Source organism: Ambystoma mexicanum, chromosome 2p (assembly GCF_040938575.1).
Source record: "Ambystoma mexicanum isolate Mex_15411 chromosome 2p, UKY_AmexF1_1, whole genome shotgun sequence".
NCBI classification, from domain to species: Eukaryota; Metazoa; Chordata; class Amphibia; order Caudata; family Ambystomatidae; genus Ambystoma; species Ambystoma mexicanum.
Genome location: NC_090923.1, coordinates 1,394,074,974 through 1,394,098,850, shown reverse-complemented (window position 1 = coordinate 1,394,098,850; position 23,877 = coordinate 1,394,074,974). Strand labels below are relative to the sequence as shown.

At 47.7% G+C, this 23,877-nt stretch overlaps 1 protein-coding gene across 2 annotated transcripts in view; it reads right to left on the bottom strand.

Annotated features, from left to right (window-relative positions):
* PTPN23 (protein tyrosine phosphatase non-receptor type 23) overlaps positions 1-23,877 on the bottom strand; it is a 1,404,706-nt gene that overhangs the window by 388,360 nt on the left and 992,469 nt on the right. The window lies entirely within an intron of this gene.

Genomic DNA, 23,877 nt, shown 5'->3' with positions numbered 1-23,877 from the left:
GAATTCACGTCTCCTTTTACTTTCACCATGCAGGATTCACTTCCCTGTTTCTCAAGTTTGTGGATCAAAGTCTTTTGATTGTCTAAGAATTTTACTAGACCTCCAGTATGACCACTTTGACCTTTTCTGGTGGCTCTCCTACAGCCTCTGGTTTCTGTAGTTTTCTTCAAACGGGGATTGACCAGAGTCTCTCGGAGCGACAGCCACGTGGTGCCCGTTCCCTCTGCAGCTGGTCTCCCTGCAACACTTATACAGTTCTTTCATAGTTCAATACAGTTCAAACTTGCCACTTTCAGTTACTCATTCAACACAGCCCGACTTTTATTGGTTCTCCTCGACTAACCGGCTGTGATGAACCGCTTGGCTTTCTGCTTAATTGGAGTCAAGGCCGGTAGCAGGCGTTTCCCCTCGCTCACGCTCATCAGCGTTGGCACGCTATGTGCACCATTGACATCTGCTGCAAGACACTTGTGCTATTGTCCGTGGTCTTAGGTTCTCGTCCACAAAGGTTCTGCGGGTCTGGGACGAAAAGGGCAAGGTCACTTCTCTCCTTGCCACCGTCTCGCTTCCCGCCGCCTTCCTCCTCCTCTTGAACTGCCGCCCTTGGTTAGCCGTCACGTCGTGCTATCTGCCGTGCTCGTAGTGTGCTCTCTCGTTCCAAATTTTATCCCTGTAGAGAAAAGGAAAGGTCGTCAGGTGTGCGTAATTTAAGTTAATTGCCTGACCCTTGCGTTGGGACATGTCAGGTAAACAGGTTTATTACAAGTCTCTGGTTTTCTAGATCGGGGAAAGTGTGGCTATCAGAAATTATAGTCGTTCCATTGGAAAGGGGAGAGGTTGGAGTGTCAGAGTATCCTACAGGACATGATGGGGGAGGTTTGCAAAATGAATGAGAATGACCAGGATGCAGAACAGAGGGGATAATGGGAACGGTAGTGAGTTGTCAAAGCGGGTTGGGAATGCAGAAAATGATAATCAGAGGGACGGGGATTATTCGAATGGAGACCGGTGAAACAATGATTCTGGGAGTTATGCAATTTGGGTGTAACCGGGTTTGGGACCTTAGAGGATTGATTATATATGGAGGGGATGTTGGATCGGGACAGGAGAGTTCCAACGGAAGGAAGGGAGGCAGATGCAATACAGCCCATGAAAGCCTCAGATAGCTTGCCCTCCTCTCCTTCTCTGGAAAGACACTGCGTCTCCCTTTGGGCATTCTCCTGAGCATGACCCTGGGCTCAACTACCCAGGTGATATTTTCCTGCTCGTCTGCTTTTCGGGTCGGGATAAGAGAAGGTCCTCCCTTTCTTGGCCACCTGAATAAGGTACTCTTGAGTTTTGCTAGGTGAGATACCCTTAGGTATTTCACAGAAGGCATGACCTCCTGGTAGGATAAAGGTCTACACACCACGCAGTGAGCAGAGCGAGTGAAAACAGTTGCCTGCAGTGCTGTGAGTGCTGTGAGCTGTAAGACAGCTGATTGAAACTGTGCTGGGAAAGCGTGACATCCTGGGTGGATAAAGGTCTACAAACCGCACTGCGCGAGCAGTTGCCCACAGTTCAACGTGGGAGACCCTAGAGGTGAACAGAGCGGTCACGCCGGACTCAAGAACTCACTTCTACTACATCACATCATATGGTTGGTGTAGCAAATTGCTCCCATTTTTGCAGAGTGCTTTGCACTGTTGAAGTTAAATTGTCAATTAACTTCGAAACTGACAACATGCCCCCTACATTAAGGAGTAAAGTAAATCCACTTGAAGGAGAATTATTGACAGCTGATGAGACTATTCAGGGACCATGTGCGCCTTTTCTCTAGAACCCCTAAATCAACGTCTGGGGTAGATACGGAGGCTGTAAATGTTATTACACAAGATGGAACCCACCTTTATTCGTCATGGGAATGCAGGTATCTTTAACACCCATTTCTGCAGACAAGTTGATTTGTCGGACAAGCACTACCCCAAAAATTGCAGCGTAAATGCCTAAATCGGGTAGACATAAAGGGCTGAATGGTGAAAAAAGCCAACTGTCTGATGACACCATGGTGGCTAACGCACAGCTGATATCGGGCATGGGGAGGCCTGGTTCAAATGGCAAGTCGTCGATTGACATTACAACTTCTACTGCAAAAGAAAGACATGAAAATCAAACTAATTCTGGGTGGGATGACCATGTCGGAAACTCATTAACGACGCATTCAAGATTGATGCAAGTCCATGCTCAGCAATCCCTGTAGAAGGATTTTATGGAAATCAGACCAACTGATATGAGACCAGAAGGGGAAAAAGAATCTCAACAAATGCGTCAGCAGATAGCTCGAGAGCAAAAGGATGTCACCTTCAGCATCTCCGGTGTCATACCAAGATTCCTTAGCTGAAGAGGCCAATGAATCCTCATCTTCAGGAGAATCCACGCTCTCGATAAGCAGTAGGGTAAACCAACCTAACCCTCCTAAAATCAGAGCAACTGCTCAAACATGGTTGAATGATTTAACGATGACAACACTCAGACTGTAAGACTTGTGAAACCTGAAAAGTAATTATCAGGTGACTATTGACAGCCTTAAATACTAAAATGTTGTTTATTAAAGGATAGTAAACTGCAATGCAACATAAGAACACAGACCTGACCAGTATAAGTGGACAAGATCAACTTCAACTTTTGAGAGCCACATAGAACTGACAACACAACGGTAGCCGACTGGAGCACGACCTGTGCCACACTGGTCTGTGATGGCATCGAGGGTGTGGATTGTATCCTGAGGGCCGGCGAGGCATGTGGCAGAACTGTGCCCTGATTGCCCTGTGAAGTGCCAGGGGATCCAACAGTGGATACATACTTTGCCGACCACCAATATCTGCTTCGGTCAGTAGATTGAAGCAGAGCCGCAGTAGCTGACATGCCTCTGGAGTGGAGACCACCAGCAGCAGATGTTGCACACTTGGCTTGGAGGTTCCTTCAGTGTTCGCCGACTGGGCCGGGGCGTTACCCTGGGCTCTGACTTCACCTTCCGCCGCAGGCCTGAATTCGGTGGAACTCTGCGTCAGATGCATGCCATCGCCGGCACACCGAGGGTGAGGTGCTGTGGGCTCGGGAGAGCGCTGTGTGGGCACGTGGTGGGACTACTACATTTGCTGAGGCAATTACCCGCAGAGCTGCATGCACCTTATAACCTGCGGTCCCACCGGGCACTGGAAGCGATCAGCCTTGTGTCGTTGCTGTTCCCTCCCACACCACAGGCTGGGGGGCCTTACTCTGGGCGACCACAGGGAGTCTGCAGCCCGCGGCCCAGTAACGACATCCACTGTTGCTGATGCTAGAACTTTCAAGAGGGCTGCGCCGGAGTGGAATCCATGGATTTGTGGGTGCTGCGGAGGAGGTGGGCCCACAGACACCTGGAACAGGCAGCCTGGGGTGAGGAGCGACTACAGGAGAGGCCGCAGCACTGGTGTGGACTGGGCCCTGATGGGCCTCTGATCAATTCATACCATATGCGGAGGGGCGTGCCTACATCAGGCCACTACCGAGGATCACTGCCAGGTGCAGCCCAAGCATTCCTGAGCCCATCTAGATGAGGGGGATCGCCCTCTAGGGCTGCCTGCACACTACGTTGCCTTAACACAGGAGTAGCGCAGCAGAATTGCTGGAGAGGCCCCAACTGACTGGTATTTCTACTACCCGTGTGAGGTCTTTGACGTTTGTTGTTTTTACAGGCCAATCCTCCATGAGGACTCGCTCCTGTGTCTGCGCCTACCTGGCATGTCACAGTCTGACCTAGCCCCCACTTCTGATAGTGCTGTTGATACCAGCATAACTAGTATGCTGCTCGTCCCAGAGACAGCGCAAGAATGATATACAGACCCATCTGCAAGAAATTCTGGCGGCGATGAAAGTTATCGGACAAAGGACCCAGGAGACAAAACACTGTTCAGGACATTAACTACTTAACTGCTAAGAAAAATGCTCATAATGGGGAATCCCATACACCTAGGACAAGCAATCTTGTCCTTAGCACTTAAGGGGTTAAGCGTGACTTGCAAGATGTCCACACTCGACGCTCAAGCGGCTTGAACTACAGATAATGAGCAGCGCATTCGTTTGCTGGATGATAACGTCGATACAGCCGCCACAGACATTGACGGTCTAATTAATGAAGTACATCACTTTGGCACGAAACTGGAGGACCAGGAAAAAAGGTCCCGCCACAACAACCTCTCCCTGGTGGGCCTACCTGAACACACTGAGGGGTTGGATCTGGAGTCCTTTATCTATGGATTCCTTCAGGAGAAACTACAGATCCAGAACCCAAGAAGCTATATAATTGAAAGGGTGCATAGGGCTCCCAACCCTAACCCCGCAGCGGGACGAGCGCACACGTATCACCATGCGCTTACTCAATTTCCAGCACAAACGTGTCATATTAAAGGCCTACCGGGCTGTGGGGGACTGTGCGCATAGAAGGCACTGACATCTGAATATTCAATGACTATTCACTCGAGGTTTCCCGGCGCAGGAAGGGGTTTAACCCCATGTTTGATGCATTAAAAGGCATGGAGCATAGATACCATCTAATATTCCCAGCTGTTTGGAGTATTCTGCTAGATTTACAGTTGCATTCGTTCGAGGATCCAGACGAGGCCTGGCGCTTTTTGAGGCAGCGAGACATGGTCTCCACAGAGTTCTTTGCCGTCGGCAGTGGGGGGCCTCCAGCCGACTGCACGTCACCTCCACCCCAGCCACGGCACTGGATGCTGGAAGAGTGTGAGCGGGCACCCTGCAGATGCCGAACGTAAGCAGGAAGGACCAGTGAAATGACAATGTGACTTTCAAAGTGTCTCCAGGATTGGGACCTTTCATTGACTCATGGGCTATGTTACTGTGGCTCTGCCCATGCTTACCCCTCCCCGTGGAGGGGGGACAGCTCATCGGCCCCAGAGAGCTCCCGGTGGCGTGGCCAGAACTCTGCATCGCATATGTATGTCCGCTGCTGAACTGAATTGGATGGCAGACTCTAGACGCGATGACCCATGAAGCACCACTCGCCATCCTGGGCTCATCCCACCTGCCACTGGTTCTCTTTTCTATGTTTTGCCCATTGGTTTGTTGTTGGGAGACCACCTGTGCCTCCCATGCAGGGCCGCAGGATGCCTGGGGTGCAGAGAGGGTCCTCTGATCTTTTCCCATCAGCCCCAGACATAGGCTTTCTTCTCGCTGTATTTGGGATATTGTTCCCCGATGCCAATTGTTTTCTAGGTTGGTTATGGTTGGGTGTTTATGTTGTGGGAATAATCCTCCTGCTACGCCTTTGCAGTCACTGAGGGTGACGTTTGTGATACGGGTTCTAAAATGCGAGTCTATCGCGACTAGGCATCCCCCCCGAGGCAGTGATGACCAGCTTTACATGTATAACCCTTAATATCCATGGTCTGGGACACCCCATTAAAAGGAGACGGATGCTCAACTATATACGTGATATGCAAGGGGATATCATCTTTTTGCAGGAGATCCAACTTAATGCTGCCAAATCCGAGAAATTGTGCCGTGGTTGGGTCGGGGCGGCAGCGCACTCCCCATATCAGGGAAAAAGAGGGGAATGGATACTAATTCATAGGCGGGTCCCCTTCCAGGTTATCAACATGCTGGCTAATTGGAGGGGTGGTATGTTCTGATGCAGGGCTGCATACGGCTGCAACCCCTCCTGAATATATATGCATCCACGACTTTCTTTCACAGAGTACGTGTGTTTTATGTGACCGAGAGCAAATCCCTATTCCCTGCAAGCTAACCACTCTCCAATCCCTTCTGAGAGATCTCGGACTCAGGGATGGTTATCGACTCACACACAAACAGCAGAGGGACTAAACCTTCTATTCTAACAGGCACGGCAGCTAGTCTAGGATTGATTATTGGTTGATCCCCTCCAGCGACACTTGTTTGATACATAGGTGCGACATATTGGCCTCGACCCTATCGGATCATGCACTAGTACTATTGAATAGGGACCTTCCAGATGCCCCACGCAGGAGACTGACATGGTGTCTCAACTTAAGAGCCCTGGGGTACCCTGATTTTCTTGAGCTCTTGGAGGTTAATTTCAAAATGTTTTCGCAGACTAATATGACCCCAGAGTATCCTGCACTGTGTTGCTGGGACGCTTTTAAGGCTTTCATACGAGGACAATGTATTTTGAGTTGGTCCCATAAGTTAAAGACATGGGGAGAACGGGAAGCACAACTAAGAGCCGTCATCTTAGACACTGAGAAACAACACAAACGTACTCAAGATCCCCAGATAGATACGCAAACCTCATCAGTCTCAGGACGGACCTGAGGCAGGTGTCCTCCTCTCGCACCCAGAAATCCTTTAGTACTTGGTCGCAAAGATATTTTCATGAGGGAGATAGACCGTTAAACCTGATGGTGCTAGCACTGCGTAATAGACAGGCGGCACAAGTCATTGACTCAATTCGTGATCAAGATGGAATTAGCACATGGGAGACGAGAACATTAATGAGCGGCTTGCACAGTATTACAGCGCATTATATGCGAAGCCCAACCCACCTGATGCCCATCGTATCAGTGAATTCCTCGTGACCATCAAGTTAACTAAACTTGATGCCTCTCAGGTAGATGGTTTTGCCAGCCCAATCACTGCATCAGAAATTACCTAGACTATTAAATCTTTCTCGGCAGGCAAGGCATCCCTCTCCAATGGTTTGCCCATCATTTTCTATAAACCGCTGGTTGATTGCTAGCGTCACTACTTGAGTATGTTTGCAGCTGCCGGTACCAGTGGTCAACTACCACATTCTATGTTGACAGCCAACATAGTAATATCGCACAAGAAAGGGCGCGACCCTGGGGACAATGGGTCTTACCACCCCATTTCCCTGATTAACTGTGATTCTAAGATCCTGGCAAAATGCCTGGCGCAGCGCATTGAGGGAATGCTCCTGCTTCTCATCCATAGGGATCAAACAGGGTTCATTCATAACAGGCATTCAGTTGACAACGTCCAACGACTGCTACATGCTATCGCTGGCAAATCAGACCCGGGGGAGGTAATTCTGACCCCTTTAGGCTTCAACCACACCACATTACATACCTTGGGGTGAATATCAGCCCTGTTTTGAGTAAAATCTCGGGACTGAATTATCCCCCAGTCCTTCAGAAAATGAAACAGGATATACTCAGATGGGACTCGCCATCGCTCTCTTACGGCAGGATAAGCGCCTTCAAAATGAGTTCTCTACCGAAATTGATTTATTTGGTGATGATTGTGCCCTTTGCCCCTACAAGGCAAATGTCCAAAGAGCTGAACGCGCACATATCTAAATGAATCTGGAGGGGCAAGAAAGCACGGCTCAAGCTCAAGGGTCTTCAGGCCTCTAAGATGGAAGGGGACCTAGCACTGCCGGCATGGAGGATGTATTTCCAAGCTGCTCAAGTGTGCTGGGGCAAGTGGTGGCTTAACTCTGAGGATCTGACCAGCTGGAGGGCTATGGAGCTCTCCCTGCTGGTGCCGTTCTCCCCATCTGACTACCCCCGCCGACCAGATTACCTACCAGCATTAAGGTGCATCCAATAATTGGGAAGACTCTCGCACAGACTGAGGTCTCTGTTGGGCTCACCCATCGGGGCGGCTCCGGCATGGATCAGCGTTAGAGCATTCTTGTCCTATGGGCTAGAACATACACTTCATCACAACCAAGATACGATATGGCCACACATTAGGGTAATGGATATGTACAATAGGAATTCCCCCCAAGACTAGGAGGGTGTTTGGGCTGGGGGAGACAGAATGGCTTCAATATTGGACCCTACTATTGGTGATGTGCGCACACACACTACTGAACAATCCTGTTAGGTGGTGCCGACGACTGGCGAATGTGAAATGGGGCAGAGCACAACGGCTTACCCACACTTGCATGCATTTTATACCATCTGTGCCCCCAATAACATATTAGCGATGCAGTGGTCTAGTGACCTCGAGATCACGCTGGACTCAGGGGACCTATATGACCTTTGATGCCATCCCTGCGGTTTCGCTTGATAGTCGAAACAGGGAGATCCAATATAAAATGATTCAAATGCTGTACTACACACCCAGCAAACTATTTAAGATGGGTCTTGTACACGCACCAGCTTGCTGGCGAAGATTTGTGGGGGGTGGGGGGAGGGGGAGGTCAGGCACTATGGGACACATCTTGTGGTCCTGCACAGTGACTGGAGCTTATTGGCATATGGTCCATAGACAGGTTGCATGCATATGTGGAGCTGTGTTTGAGCTGGCACCTGGCCCAATGCTGTTTGGTGCTCAAAGGGGGGATGGGGGGGGGAGAGTGGCATGAAGATCCTATGACCCAAAGGCTTATCCAGGTCATGCTATTTGCGGGTCGCAAGATTCTGATCCTATATGGAGGGCTCTACTCCCTCGTCTTTCTAGTTCTGAGCTGGCTGAACCATATGTCTGAACAGTTTGCGCGACTGCAACCCGGGGTTGGTGGGGAAGTATGAGGGGGGACAGCCTACACCACCTTACAGAATCTGGATCTGGTAGGGGTGCGAGTTTACGGGCTGTGTGGGGAGGCCTACGACCTTTGCTGTCGCTATTATCACAGGTCACAGATGTCCCAGTCTCCACCGCCATGTATGGCTATATCTTACCGGTGTGTGGCCATGAACCCTCTGGACCCCATTGCGCGTAGGCATGGTGGGAGCGATGAGGACCTTATGGTGGGTGATCGCTGAATAGGGATGACAGGGATGAAAGATGGAAGTGAGGTGTCCGTCTACTGAGCTGCGGACTGTATCCTCAGCGACTGATGGCCGTTTACGGTTTTTGGTTTACTTTATAGGCATGCTAGAGTGCGTATATTCTATGGGGAGGATTGGGTGGGTCTGGTGAGTTGGGGGCAGGGGGCGGGGGGGTTAGGGAGGGTTGAGTGGTTATAGCAGGTTTAGGCATAGGCTCATCGCAAGAACATTCGTAATGTGACCGTTTTATGCCTTCAGTTAGTGGAGCCAGAGCTATAATGCAACACCTCTTCTCTTTCTGTTCATTGTCTATTGCTGGTTGTATTGGTTTGAAACTAACAAAAAGATTAAACAAAAAAAAAAGAAAATGCTTCTCAAACAGGTTATAAATAATCTCTCCACATAAACAGATCATGAGACATCCAATTCGCCTGCATTACTGGAACACCCTGTAAGGCTAGGTCCTGTGATGGCGGGCCATCAGACTGATAAAGCGATGTCCAGTCAAAGAACAGTAGTGAAGGATCAGGATTCGATTGACCACTGTTAGGAAAGATTACTCTGTACTGCACCTTACCTTCCATGGACCCCCAAACTTTTTGCTTTTATTTTTGCATCGGTCCTATTCTTTCTACAGTGCAGTGAACCCCTAAGCTTCACTACACTGACTTTTGCTCATCCGTTATGTAGTACTAAGAAACAGTTATTTTCTTAGTCTAGTTACTTTTTTACTACTTTGAGTAACTTATCACTTGTGGTAACCTTTTATCTTTGTACTATGCATTTTACAATGCAGTACAAATGGGGTACTCTTTTTGGTTTGCCCTAAACTTACACTCAAGAGGATTTGTGGTTACCCTCTGGGTGCTAAATAGACCAGCTGGTGGCAGCAGTGACTTTGGTACTTTTCATTTTAGCCTTACCGCATTTACCAAGATTTGCTACTAACCGTGGCTAGTGGTCAAACATGGCCATGCCGCGAGATCTTTTACTTGTCCTTTGGCCATCTTGCTTTTTATCCATCTTCCTGGTCTGTGAGGCCAGGAAAAACCTTATATGGACTCCCAGTGCATGGTAAAGCTGAAGCTTTTGTCGGGCCACTGGAGGGCTACGTGTGTTTGTTGCCAGGAAGAGGGCTGGGAATGTCTGATCCCAATCCACATACTGGTGCCAGGAAACATGCATTCTCGACATCAGTTCGGAGTCCTGCAAAGAAGAGTCTTCGGAAGTGGGCCGGAACTGCCCTGACCAGCTCTGAGTTGGAACTACCACTCTGCTGACGTCGCCATTCCAATTTGAGGCCTGGAACTTGGGGGATCCCCAGCTTGTGCAACCAGACTTACCTCTGCAAAATGTTGTGGTCCTAGTAGCAAAGTCTGACCGCAACAAGTTTGCCCCTTTGCATCGCCGTGCATCGGGAGCCGTCATCGAAACTACTTACCTGTGTCCATTCCTGTCCTGAGAGGGGCCCTGCATCGGGTTTTGCTGAATTGTTCCACTGAGAATCCTTGCCCCATCATCAGACACCGACCAGAGAGCTGCTCAAACCTGCAACCCCTGGAGATCAAGAACTAAGGCTGACAGCAGGAAAAGTGACGTTGGACCATCATCAACTGACCTGCCAAGTGTCATGAAGAATCAGAGTACAAGGGGTGAGTAATAGCGATACTTACCTGTCCCCTAAACTCCCAAACTTTTAATAACGTGTCTATTACTTAGGCTTTGCCATAGCTTGTTCACATAAGCACTCAAAGTTGGGAACACATTAGTTAGATTAACTTGTACCCTGACACTTGCAACTGTTCACTGGACGAGACCATACCTTCATTTTTTCCAGCTTCATGAAAGTTTGCTGAACCTTTGGGCACAACTTTGGGTTGTACTTTTGAAGTTAGGGTTGATTTCCTGTGGACTTGTAGTGCAAATACTTACCTGCATCTTTCTTTTCAGGTGTTTGATATGTATTTTGCCCTACACCAGTGATTGTATATATGTCCAAATTTAGTTGTGTGAGATCGAAGTAAAAGAAGTATTGCTATACCCGATTCTATGACAAGACGGAGACGAGCAATATGCTTATCTTCTTTATTACTGTTTCCCACAGCAATTCAAAGAATCTTTATATATTTTTTTTTCTTTTTAACTTTGTAACATTTTGTTCCTTCCAGGAGTTCCTGGAAGTGTAGCACTACTAACATAAGGTTAACACAGTTAAAAAAATCCACAGAGCTGTATACTCAAAGAAAATGTCCCTGGACTACCACAGCCCATAGTCCTCTGGGCCTCCTGTAGTCCACTAACACACTTCTCAACCAATCCGGGCCAGCCTGTCCCTATAAGATGGTCTTGCCTGCTCCTCTACTCCTCTTTTTTTGTTGCTGATTTTCCACAGAGCGAAGTATCTTTTCCTTTTATGTTAATACACGTCATAATATCTTACTTTTGATGTAAATAACAGCGTAACGTTTCACGCTTACAAGTATATTCGATGTTAGTGCTTCAGCGTTTGAATTAAGGAGATGCGCATGCTTATCAACGTTAAGTTCGTAAAGTACCTCAGATTAGTTAGCGTCTTCGCGTGGCTCGTCAGCGCATAATTCCTAGAGCAGGGGCACTCACATTAGGTTCCCGGCCCCTCCTCCTCCTTCTATCAGTACATTGTCAGGCTTAAGACCCAGCGGGAGCCGGCCAGCACATATCGCGCCCCAGCAGCCACCGCGCAAGCTCAACTGTCATTCCAAGATATTTGGAAGGAGCGGTGGAGCGCGACGGAGGCAGCGGCTGTTTTTGGAGAGTTTTGCCAGCATATTTAAAAACAATTTTTTAAAAAAGAATAATTATTGGAGAGGTCTCAAAAAGGGCACACATTATCTGGGCAACAAAAGAAAAAAAAAAAAAGATATACACGAATAGTGAACTGCTCAGGTACCAGTCTTTAAGGAAATGGCACAATTCTCAGAGCCCAGGGGGTCAAGATCCACCACTCACCACTCCAGAATGGAGTTCAGAAGAGTGGACAGAAGAACCCACTCACAATGAGCAGGACCTCTCTCACAGCTTTAAAATGGTCCTAGGGGACACTCTCTCCCACGCTGTAGCACAAGGTGTACTCCCTCTTACACAGAGGTTAGATCAGCTGGAAGCCATACTGAATGCTCAAAAAGCAGAACAGGAGAGATCTAAGAAGAGGGCGCTCAGCCCAGGCGAGGGTACCTCAACAAGACAGCCCAACCAAGGGGTTGACCAAAATGGCAGTAAAAATGCTCGGCAGAGCAGAGACTCTGCGATGCCCCCGAGCCATCCAGAAGGGGTAGGTTTGTTGCCCCAAGAGACGGTTGCCCCAATAAATAGGCTGAAGGAAGCCTTCTTGAGAAGGGCAACAGTGCCAGGCTCTCTACCCCCGACCCCAGGGGTGTATAATATGGAGGAAGAAGTGGATGCTGGATACACGCCGGATGAGGAAAGCGGGGAAGTAGTAGTACTCTCACATCAACTAACAGAACAGATCCCAGAAGAGGAAAGTTTGGTAAACATGTTCGATCCGGAGGCAATCCGACATCCAAAATCTACAGACTGGGTGCCATCACCCAGAGTGGCCCAATATATGACCTTCCACATAAGAAAACCCCTTGACCGAGAGGTCAGATAAAAAATGAGAGCGGAATGCCCTAGGCCCGAGTTGCCAGGTTAAGTTACTGACATTCCAGATCTCGACTCTAAGATGTTCACTTTCGTCACAAAATCTGCCAAGGATATACGAAAAGGAGTGGACAGAGATTGGTGGGGGTTGTCAGGACAAACTTAGACCTATCCGGTCCTCTCGCGAAGATTATGGACCTGGCCGAAAGGTCTATGGATACGGCCACTCCAGTAGATCCCCCCCCCTCCCCCCCCCCCCCCCCCCAAGTGCTCGCCAACTGGGCCCAGCGTGCAGTCTGCCTGCTGGGGAACACGAACTGTGTTCTTTCATCCGAAAGAAGGCACGGAGTGCTGTTAAAGATAGACAGCAAGCTGAGCGACCTATCCTCGTACGAGGCAGGGGAAGGCACGAAAGCCATGCTTTTTGGGGAGGCTTTCGCCAAAGAAATGAGTCAATTTGTAGGAACGTACTCCGCCCTGGAGAAGGCCCAATCTTCCATCAGAAGAATTTTTCCCGGGTGTGTTTTTGCCGGGTCCAGACGCCAAAGGGGTCGGATGTCCGGTCGCTTCTCCTCCCAAAGAAGGCCCCAAGGACCGAGGTCTCAGTACTGGAAAACGCGCCAGCAGGATAATTTCTTCCCAGCGAAAGGCTGCTTTCCAAGGAACAGGAGAGGAAGAGGAACCTGTAGACAGCAAAACGCTCCAACTGGCGAGTACGAGAACTTCAAACCACAAAGTAGGGGGCAGGACAGCCAGTTTTTTGCATGCATGGTGCGATTTATCCAACGATGCGTGGGTCTTACAAGCAGTGTCAGGCATGACCTTAGAGTTCATAGGTACCCCCTCGCAAGCGTGAGAACCAAGCCCAATGCTCAAAGCACAGAGCGAAGTAGTGCTGCTTCACAGCGAACTCTGTGACTTGGCAAGCAAGGGAGCGATAGAGCGAGAGACGCAAAGCTGCCCAGGTTTTATCAGCAATATGTTCCTGGTGCGAAGAGGGGTCAAAGTCAATCCCGTGATAAATCTGCAAGGCCTGAATGAGTGGGTAGTGTACAGGCACTTCAAGATGGAAGGGATTCACCTCCTTCGAGATCTCCTCAGGTCAGGGGACTGGTTAGTCCGCCTAGATCTCAAAGACACCTATCTTACTATCCCTATTGCAGAACATCAACGGAAATATCTTCGGTTCAGATGGAAAGCGGAAGTGTGGAGGTTCACTTGTCTTCCCTTTGGACTAGCGTCCGCCCCATGGGCATTCACCAAGCTCATGAGTCCCGTTGCAGCGGCTATTCGCGAAAGAGGGATAAGAATGATTATCTACCTAGACGATATCTTGATTCTAGGACAAAGCGCAACGCTCCTACGAGAGCAAGCAGCATGGGTATGCAACCTAGTGACCTCTCTCGGCTTCATCATCAACAGAGATAAGTCGGACCTACATCCCGCTCAGCGGATAGAATTCCTGGGGTTCGTAATAGACACGAAGAAAGCTTCGCTAGAACTACCAGCTCGGAAAGTTTGGGAAATACGAAAAGAGCTAAGAACAGTGTTAGCAAAGAGTTATTTCCCTTCGCAATCTGGCCCGCATAGTAGGTCTGTTAGCAGCCTCGATTCAGGGGATATTTCCCGGGCCCCTGCACTACAGAGCCCTTCAGAGGTTAAAAATCAGGCACCTCAGAGGCGGCCTAGGCTATCACCAGTTGGTTTCGCTAGACCAAGACGCTGTTGCAGAACTCCAATGGTGGCTACAGAATATGGAGGCCTGGAACGGCAGAGTGATATTCGGAGACGCACTAGACCTAGTTAAAGAATCAGATGCCAGCAGTGCAGGCTGGGGAGCACGGTGCGGAGGGCTGCAGACAGGCGGAAAATGGTCGCAGGAAGAGCTCAAGCTGCACATAAACTGCTTGGAGCTTTTGGCAGGATCCTTCGCAGTGAAGGCATTCACCCGAGACCGAGTGAGCTGCTGTGTCCTTCTCAAGATGGACAACATCTCAGCAAACAAACTCGGGGAACATCTTCCAAGATGCTGGCGGAACTAGCCAAAGAGTTCTGGCATCACTGTTTGAGACAACAGATATCAGAATCAGCAGAATATTTACCAGGCGCTCAGAACACAAAAGCGGACTGGAATTCGCGATATCTGGTAGACTCCAGCGACTGGAGACTGCTCCCGAGCATCTTCGATCGCATCCAACAGTTGTGGGGACCTTTAGATCTCGAACTGTTCGCCACCAGGCTCAACACTCAGCTCCCCAAGTTCTACAGCTAGAGGATAGACCCAGAAGCAGCGGGGACAGACGCGTTCTTACAACAGTGGTCGGGAGCCCTCCATTACACCTTTCCCCCATTCATTGTGTTGACGAGAACAGTAGCGAAAGTGAGGAGAGAACAGGCAGAGCTAGTGCGGATAGTCCCATTGTGGAAATCCCAGCCATGGTTTCCAGTACTGATGGAACTTTCTACGGATTTTCCGAGAGTGATTCCTCACAGGAGGAACATTCTGCAGAATCCCGATGGCCAGTTTCATCCCCTCATAGCGGAGGGCTCGCTCACCCTGCTAGCATGCCGGGTTTCAGGCAACGTTGGGAGCTGCCAGGAATTTCGCAGATCGCTGCAGATTGCATCAGAAGCTCATGGGCGCCTTCCACCATTAGGAGCTACGGTGCTGCTTGGGAACAATGGGCAGCGTACTGCTCGACTATCGGTGTTCATCCCATTTCAGCACCTTTAGTACACATGCTCAATTACTTGGCACAGAGATTTGAGGAAGGTTGTGCCTACAGAACGATAGGAGTATATAGGTCCGCGATTTTAGCAGGACATAACAGGCTAGAGGGTCATCCGATAGGAGAGCATCCCGCCGTGGTCCGGCTGTTGAAAGGCATTAAGCTAAGAAAGCCACCCGAGGCCAAATACTCAGTTCTATGCGACGTATGCAAAGTCTTTCAGTTATTCTCAGACTGGCCGGAGAACAAAGACCTCTCACGATCCCAGTTGTCAGGCAAACTGGCCATGCTGCTATGCCTCATACATGTAGGAGAGTATCGGATGTGAAAGCTCTAGAGATCGACAGAAAGATTTTCTACCCGGACAGAGTAGCATTCAATGTAGCGAATAGAAGTCAGATTCGACAGTTACTTCCTATCCATACTTTCCAAATAATGCAAAGTTATGCGTAGCACAGTGTATCAAAGACTATGAGAAAGCTACAGCAACACTGAGGCCTAGAGGAGTGACGCAGCTATTAATAGCGCGTAGGAAAGCCTTCCATGCAGTAGCGACAGCCACCATAGCACAATGGGTCAGAGAGGTGATGCAGTGGGCTGGAATAGATATCTCAGTTTGGCGCACATTCAACGAGAAGCGCGATGGCATCCAGAGCATTTGCGGCAGGCGTTCCTTTACAGGATATTATGAAAGCAGCTGATTGGGCTAATGAATGTACAAGACTTTCTATTTTAAGCCTGTCTCTCTGATTGCAAGCAGAGCATTAGATAGCTTTGAACAAGCATAATGCTCGCCTCCATCTGGTCATAGAATGAAGACTGTCCAGGCTTACAGCTCAGGCAGTCTTGATTCTATTAAAGACAAGGAGGCGCGCATTATATCCCACCCTTGGGACCAAAATTAAATTCATGAATTGTATAATTACGATCTGTCAAGTAAGACCCCACCCTTATGATCACGTCTCCATTCATTACAGGGGAAGACCAGAAGACGTCTTGAGAACAGACAGACATCCTCATTGCTATGAGAGTTATGGCTAAGTTCACATGGGGAGATTGCGCAGCCGAGTCTCTGGCAGGGAGGCGCAGTTCAAGTTGTAGTTTTACAGTCGTTTCAAGTTGACTGTTGAAAAGACTCAAACAAGGATTAGCTGCCAAAGAAAGAGGAGTAGAGGAGAAGGCAAGACCATTTTATAGGGACAGGCTGGCCCGGATTGGCTGAGGATTGTGTTAGTGGGCTACAGGAGGCCTAGAGGACTATGGGCTGTGGTAGTCCAGGGACATTTTCTTTCAGCGTATACAGCACTATGGATTTTTCAAACTGTGTTAACCTTATGTTAGTTGTGCTACACTTCCAGGAACTCCTGGAAGGAACAAAATGTTACAAAGTTTTAAAAAAAAATGTTTTATATATATATAAAGTTTCTTTGAATTGCTGTGGGTAACAGTAATAAAGAAGATAAGCATAATGCTCGCCTCCTTGTCTTTAACAGAATCAAGACTGCCTGAGCTGTAAGCCTGGACAATCTTCATTATCCAAGTGTAATCTTTGACTGCTGCACTGTCTCTCCTCTTTGTGGACCCCTTACAAGTTCACCACCTCTTGAGACTTAGCTTAGACCACTCGCCTATCTACCTTGAACTGATTTGGCTACAGCTCTCCAGAGTTGTTCCTGTCACACTATAGGTTGGCCTTCTATAGATCTGTCCACCAGGCCAGAGTATAGAAAATCATTCCTTACAACCATGCCTGCTTTTCTATACACTAGAACAAACGTTTAAACTTTTAACGTTTTAACTTTTAACAAACGTTTAAACTTTTAAAAACGTTTAAAAGAGGGTCTGCATACCGAATAATCATCAGTGGACACCTATCTCCTATTAGAGAAATTACCCATATGCAAGAATGCTGTTACGTTAAACAGGAGGATTTTCCTGCAACTTTTTGGCTCAAATCCAGCTCTAAGGTTGATTCAATCCAGTGACATCTACCAAATTGAGTTCTGTAGCAACAATCCTTTAGATAAGGTATTTATGCATGTCCCTTCATCCTTGATTAGGTCTGATTTGAGAGAATGCGCCTCTATTTTTGCCTATGGGTTTTGACCTGTTAGAAGAGAACAGTAGCAAATTCCTGGAGGTATTAAATCATGATGGCGGAATAAAGGATCAAGCTGTAAACAACTCAGCAAGAATCCCTCTTAAAATAACCTGCTCAGTTGACAACCCAATAGGGGAAGAGTACACAAGCAGCTTGATCTAAGTTCATGAGGGGTCGAGATTGATGATTGGCGCTTTGGCAGGGGCGGGGGGGAGCAAATATCCAACTAGAAAAATTGAATAGGGAGTACTCACTACAGATGGGATCTTGTAACACCAGAAGGTTTTCACATTTACTAAAGCCATGGGAGAACGTGTTGGCAGCATGTCATTCAATTATTTTATAAGAGACCTGGCTGTTGCATACATCAATAATGGATGGATACGCCAGCCTATTTAATTCAGCAACAAAGTCAGGTCTCTTAATTCTAGTCAGAAACGGAATTGGTATGAATGTGGAACCTTTGAAATCCCCAAATGAATTCATACAGGCGATACAACTGATATGGGATCCCAAGATCTACCTGGGAATGGGAGTATTCATTGTAATAAATCTATATTGGAACCCCAAGGATATAGACAACACCAGCTTAATTGATGGAGTCACAGAATTATTTGATGAAGCTCTTTCTGACACCTCAGTGACCACTATCATGGTCTGTGGAGATTTAACTCAGGAGCGATCTTGATGGCTGTCCAGGCCTTGTGTACGGAGATAAGGACAAGGTTGCCCTTACCCTTAGAAGACCGCTCGGACATGTCCTTGCAAAACGCACAGTCCTTCTCCACATGTGTTTTGTCGTCGTGAAGGCAGTAGAGGCACCAAGAGTGCTCATCCTCCTTGAAGACATTTTGCAATCCGCATCCAGGGCAGCTCCTAAAAAGCTTGGATCCGGGCGTCGTGTTTCCTTTGTCCTGGGCCATGTCCACGCGGGGTAGGCCTCAAAGATCTTCCGGAATCCTCCAAGAAGCGAAACTCGATGAAAATCCGCCCTTGAGGGGTGTAGAACATTCCAAAACGGGTCCCTGTTATCCGAAGTAGAATCAGTGGAGCTTGAGGCTTGATTGACCGAGAAAATGAGAATAAACTCTTTGAAAAATCACAAAACGCAGTAAAAGCTCGAGAGCTATATCACGAGGATTCCCAACACTTGAACGTGCGGTAAAAATCTGAAGATGGCTGCCAGAGGAGGGGCTTAGGTAGAGGGCAGTCATTGGCTGGGGGCAGTATGACCGAGAGACCAGTGATTAGTTATTAGGAGAAAGACAGTTCAGAAACGAAACTGAAAGTGATTTTTTCTTTACCAAGGTTTCCCAGCCTGACGACGGGGAATATTCATGAGCATGTGAATCCATGTCAGACCCCATGCAGGAGAATACAAGATGTTTTGGGTAGGCTAACCACGGATAGAATCTTACAAAGGGGGCACACAAACGTGGTGATACTCATGCCTTTGATCTGGAGACCCAGGCTCGCAGGAAACAATTGCATAGAGAAGTGAAGAGGCTAAAGAAGGCCTCAACACTTAATAAGGGGGAGGTACGAAGACAAAGACAAGCCCACAGGAATTGGATGAAGGGGAGGAAATGTGTGCTCTACATTAAAGATGCTAAAATTATGCTAACCTGTATGGCAGGGAATAACTCAGGAAGATTTGGAAGTTAATTAAACCATCAAGTAGACAAGGTTTTCTACAGTCCCATTCAATTCCGGAGGTTACTTGGGTTAAGCAATTCTCACAACTCTAAACCAAATTGGGGGCCAGTACCTCACCAGTCTGGTTGCAGGCCGGGTGGAAGGGGGGCACTGAACTGGGATATGGAGGAAATTATGTACATGATAAAAAGGAGCAAGCGTTCCAACGCCCTGGTCCCAGAAGGCCTCTCAAATCTGACATTTAAAGACAACCTGGAGGTTTGGTCTAAAGTATTAACAGACTTATTCACAAGTATACTTGTTAACAAAGTTATCCCCGATACTTGGTCTGCTTCTACCATAATTTTGATTTTTAAAAGGTGGGGATAGGTCGTCACCCCTATTCTATAGGCCTATATCACTTTTGGACGCCTCAAATAAAATGTTCGCAAAAATGATCCTCAAAGAGCTACAAAAATGGGTCTGTGAATCGAATACCCTGGATATCTATCAGTCAGGGTTTTGACAGGGCATGGGCACTGCCTTAAATACCTTTGTGCTTGACTTATTGGCTCACCAAGCAAAAGCCCAAGCTAGACCGGTTTTCTTAGCCTTTCTGGACATTAGCAAGGTTTTTGATCATGTAAACAGGGCCTTGCTTTGGAAAAAGTTACACAAACGGGGTTGTCCGCCCCAGTTGGTGGGAATACTGGAGGCGCTGCATACAAGTACAAAAATCAGGATCAGGCTGGATGCCTTTGGAGGGGATTCAGCATGGATTTCCACTAATAGGGGCCTATGCCAGGGGTGTGTGTCTTGGCCCCCTTTCTCTTTTTGTTTCTACTTATTGTGAATTGGTGGTCATTTGGAAAAAGTCAATACAAATCCCCCGAGGCTAGGAGCCCTGGTGATACAATATTTACTGTATGCGGATGATATATTATTATGTGATCTAACAGCTATAGGCCTTCAAAGAGCGTTGGCTGCAGTAGAAGAGTTTCTGGAAAGCGTAGATGTCATTAAAAACTTTAAAATCAAAGGTGTTGTGCTAAAAGGCGGCAGAAAAGAATGTAAAACAACTCCCTGGAAATAAAAATCTGGTAAACTTGAAGTGGTCATCAAGTTTGTATATTTAGGCTTGCCTGTTTATGACAACTTGGACGTGCCCGAGTTTAAGGCAGATCTCAAGGCTAATTTCTTGGGAGCGCTCATAAAGCTATGCTTTTTGATGCTAAGTTTGGGAGATTTTCGGTCCTACCGGTTTTAAAAGTGTATAAACAGCAAATACTACCAAAACTGATACATGGAGCTCAAACTAGGGGCAGACAAATAGACTGGTCTACATTAGAAGGTCTAGTCTGGCAAGAGCTTCTTCGGTTACCGCAGTCGGTGCCACTTGTGTGGATACTTTTCAAACTAGACCAGCTCCCCATTCAAACTTTGATTGATTGGGTTAAGCTTCAGATGCTCACAAGTATATTGTACCCACCTGTTGCATCTACCTATGAGTGTTTGAATTCAGTTTTGCACAAAGGTGGATGCAAGGTTTTGGTAGACTGGGTCTCTGGCTGTGAAAAAATACTGGAAGTAACAGGGATACCTTTAGAAGTATTGGGATCCACACCAAAAGTGGCTAAGTTAAAACTCTTTAGACACGTGTGGTGTATTTTAAGGGAATCCCTATTGCATTATCAATGTTTTGGTGATCATTTTGTTTGGACGTGTAAAGTTTTTAATACGCCTGCCCCGTGTTTAAACAAGCACCCCTCAAGGCACTTCAGATTTCAAATTCTACGACTAAGGTTAAATCTGGTGCAAACACAAGAAATTTTGGGTCGGCGAAAGAATATTCCATGGGACCAGAGACACTGTCGCCATTGTCACACTCATATTGAGACACTGAAGCAATTGTGTGTGTAGTGCCCGAACCTGTGGGTTTTGTGTACCCACATTTTATCTTTCAACTTTATACCCACAGAGGAAGATTTATGTCAAAGGATTTTAAACTGCTATGAACTGAGTTTGTCTATTCGAATGTCAGAGATTTTAGAGGCATGTGCAGTGGATTTTTAGTGTATTTGTTATGAGGATGTTTTACATGATGTTAAATATGATTTTTTCTGTCTGTAGTATGATCGTTTTGGGTTAAAAGTACATTTTGTACAGTAAGACAATAAAATAAATAAAATAATAAATTCACTCTTACCTCTGGAACAGACTCCCCACAAGCGAACAGGTCGTGTAGCACTGCTAGGCATACTGCGGACTCTCCCAGTAATCCCTATCAACGCAGTAGAACTTAGTGAAGGTGTGCATGGACCTCCATGTAGCAGCACGTTAGGCAAGATTTTATGCAGTACCCTTTCGGTGCACTACAACAACCCTGACCTCCTGGCAATAGGAACCCAACCTTTGGTATGAGTCTGTACTACTCAGGTTGGTAGCGTGTTGAACAGCCAGGCTTATTTCAAGAGGGGTCAATGTGAGCTGTAGGGGAGTTAGACAGAGATTCACAGTGACAAGTATTGAAATAAACTCTTACACACAAGGTTTCTTGCTTAAACAATTGATAATTTATTTAACAGTCAGTTTGAGTAAGCCTTCTTCAGAAGGGGGCAATATAATGGTAACACACAAATACACTCCAAAATACACACTCTTAATATTTCTAAATCTGTAAGTACCCTTTTTGGGATGGCACACAGACACTTCCTACACCCTCAGGTGACTTCAGTAACTAGGAAACTGTGGACATTAATATACCACTGTTTGCATTTAGAATCAGACTTAAGAGTTTGTCAAAGAAGAACAAGTTACTCTCTTACCTGGTAACGTTCTTACGATGGGATGGTCCGACGACGTATTCCATATCTATGACAGTAATGACCACAGCTGTGCTGCTTCGGAAAATGTTCTGCGTCTGGGATGGTCCTCCGACGGCCGACGTCACTGGATGTTATAAGTAGGACACACGACAGCCGTAGCCTCAGTTGTAGTTCTTTCCCAGAACGTGTGCCACCAGTCTTCTGCCAGTCTGACACACAAAGCCTTGCGTAAACGTAAACTGCAATCGCATAAGAAATTCTGTAGCGGGGAAGGTAGGGAGGGAGCGATATGGAATACGTCGTCGGACCATCCCATCGAAAGAACGTTACTAGGTAAGAGAGTAACTTGTTCTTCGAGGGGATTGGGTCCTCTGACGTATTCCATATCTATGACAGACTCCCAAAGCAGTACCAATGCAAGGAGGTGGGAAAAGAATTTAGAAAACAGAAATTTAGCATGCCCAATCAAATTGCGGAGTAAAGGACCGCCTTGCCAAAGGCCAGATCCTGCCCCGGGATGGAATCGAGGGAGTAGTGACGTACAAAAGTATGTACCGAAGCCCAGGTGGCTGCATCACAGATGTTGCGAATAGGAACACCCCTTTGCAGGGCAGTAGAGGCAGCCATACCCCCTGGTAGAATGGCCCCGTAAGCTGACCGTTGGGTCCTTACCCGCCAAGCGGTAACACTCGGAGATAGCCAAAATAATCCAGCGAGACAAAGTCTGTTTCGTCACAGCCTGTCCCAAACGCTTTCCAGCGTAACCAATGAAGAGTTGATCGTCCACTCTGACCCGGGACATGCGTGAAATATAAAAGCTTAACGCTCTCCTAGGATCAAACCTATGGAGCCTCTCCTCTTCCTTACCAGGATGTGGAGGAAGATAAAATGCTGGAAGAACAACCTTCTGGCCTAAATGAAATTCCGACACCGCCTTCGGAAGAAAAGAAGGACGAACTCTAAGGACAACCCTGTCCTTATGAAACACAGTGAAGGGTGGCTTAACTGAAAGTGCCTGTAACTCACTCAGCGAGCGGAAGTGACCGCAACTAAAAATGCAGTTTTCAGAGTTAACAGTCTCAAAGGGCATGAATGCAAAGGCTCAAACGGAGCACCCATCAGAAACTTGAGAACAAGGTTCAAATCCCAACCGGGCACCTGGAAAGGTGACGAGGGAACACATTAGTGAGCCCTTTCAGAAACTGAGAAATTAAAGGAATTTTAAAATAGGAACACTCTTCAGACGAGCACTTAAATATGGACAGCGCCGCCAGGTAACCTTTAATGGTACCCACTTGAAGGCCCCTGTGGGCCAAAGAAAGCAAAAGAGATAGAACCATGGGAATTTCACATGCAAAAGGATCCACATTCTTAACCCTGCACCAGTCGCAGAACTTTCTCCAACGGCAACGGTACAGGGACTTTGTTGCGGGCCTTCTGGCCGAAAGCAACACCTCCATCACGTCTTCAGGGAGGTCCCAATCCTTATACCTCAACCTTTCAGAAACCAAGCGTGAAGGTTGAGGGACATGACCTCTGGATAGAGAACCTGACCACCCTCTTGTGAGAGCAGATCGTCTAGGTAAGGAAGATGACGTGGAGGGCAGACGGACAAGTCAAGAAGGTCCGGGTACCACGTCCTCCGGGCCCACGCCGGAGCAATGAGGATCATCCGGGAACCGAACCTCCGTAACCTCTGCAGTACTTGTGTGACGACGGGGACTGGTGGAAACGCGTACAGCAGTGGGAAGGACCACTCCACCATGAACGCGTCTCCTAAGGCTCCGTTTGGAGGAAATTCCCACAAGCAGAACCTCTCGCACTTCCGGTTGACAATAGAGGCGAAGAGATCCACTTGAGGGGTCCCCCAAAGGGCGAAGATCTCCAGGAGAATCTCCTGAGCCAACTCCCACTCATGAGAGATCGTGCTCTGCCTGCTCAGAGCGTCTGCCGTCTCGTTTTCGTCTCCTGCCAGATGAACTGCTGAGATCGAAACTTCCTGCTGGATTGCCCAGAACCAGAGCTGCATCGCCTCCCTGCACAGAGGAAGTGACCCTGCCCCTCTCCCCCTTTTTGTTGAGGTAGTGCATGGCCACCGTGTTGTCCGTCAGGACCAGGACATTCTTTCCTCGCACAGTCGGCAGAAAAGCCTGCAGGGCTAACCCAACGGCCCTCAGCTCCAACAGATT